At 37.8% G+C, this 1,246-nt stretch overlaps 1 non-coding gene across 1 annotated transcript; it reads right to left on the reverse strand.

Annotated features, from left to right (window-relative positions):
* Positions 1 to 746: 746 nt before the first annotated feature.
* Positions 747 to 822, reverse strand: Trnaa-ugc (transfer RNA alanine (anticodon UGC)). The gene has a single exon. It is a non-coding gene; the product is annotated as a tRNA-Ala (tRNA).
* Between the last annotated feature and the right edge of the window lie 424 nt (positions 823 to 1,246).

A 1,246-nucleotide genomic window follows, 5' to 3' on the forward strand; every position in this document is an offset into this window, starting at 1 on the left:
TTTTTTTTTTCTCTTAAGTTTATGTCAAACCCAACGTCTTCCTTCAACAGTTTGTTTGTTTGTTTGTTTATTTGCGGTACTGAGAATCAAACCCAGGGCTTCACACGTGCCAGGCAAGTTCGCAACCACTGAGCTCCAGCCTCTCCTCTGCTGGGTTTTGTTTTGTTTTACGAGGGCTCATCCCATCAACCATTTTTTTTTTTTTTTAGTTGTAGATGGACACACAACACCTTTATTTTGTTTATTTATATGCGGTGCTGAGGATCAAACCCAGTGCCTCAAACATGCTAGGCAAGCGCTCTACCACTGAGCCACAACCCCAGCTCTCTGCCTGGGGTTTTAGGTGACCAGTGCCTGGCTCTGTAGGCCACTCCAAGGACCACAGGGAATAGTGGCTGAACTCGATGAGCAGAGAAACCTGTACAATCTTGTCCCTTTTGTTCATTTTTTTAACTGGTAAGAAATAGTTGCATCCCGTCATCATTTATTGAAAAGACTCCTTTCTCTCATGTACTCAGCACCTTTGTAGAAAATCATTACTTCTAGGTTCTCTATTCTGTTTCATTGGTTTGTGTGTCTGACTTCATGCTGTTTTGATTACTACAACTTTGTAATATATTTTGAAGTCATGTACTATAACACCTCCTGCTTTGTTCTCACAATGGCTTTGGCTATATATGGTTCCATATAAATTTTAGAATTTTTTCCCCTAGTTCTGGTAAAGAATGTCATTTTTTAAAAAAAGTTTCTGGTGCTGGGGATTGAACCCAGGGCCTTATGCATGCAAGGCAAGCACTCTACCAACTGAGCCATATCCCCAGACCCTCATTTTTTTTATTAGTGCATTATAGTCATACATATGATGGGATTTGCTGTTACATATCTGTGCATACACATGATATAATAACATAATTTGGCCAATACCATTCCCCAGCATCTTCCCCCTCCCTCCCTGCCATTCCTGTTTTGGTAGGGATTGCATTAAATCTATAAATACCTTTGGTAGTACTGGCATTTTAACAAAATCAGTTCTTCCAATGCATAAACACAGAATGTCTTTCCATTTATTTATTTATTTATTTATTGTGGGTGTATGCGTGTGTGTGTGCGCACTTCAAGTTTTTTTTATTAATATTTTGAGGTTTTAGTTGTTGAGATCTTTCCCTTCTGTTAAATTTATTCTTAGGTATTTTATTTTTTAAATAACTGTTAATAAATGAGATTACTTTCTTGATTTCTATTTCAG

The sequence above is a fragment of the Ictidomys tridecemlineatus genome, chromosome 3 (genome assembly GCF_052094955.1).
Source record: "Ictidomys tridecemlineatus isolate mIctTri1 chromosome 3, mIctTri1.hap1, whole genome shotgun sequence".
Taxonomy (NCBI): domain Eukaryota; kingdom Metazoa; phylum Chordata; class Mammalia; order Rodentia; family Sciuridae; genus Ictidomys; species Ictidomys tridecemlineatus.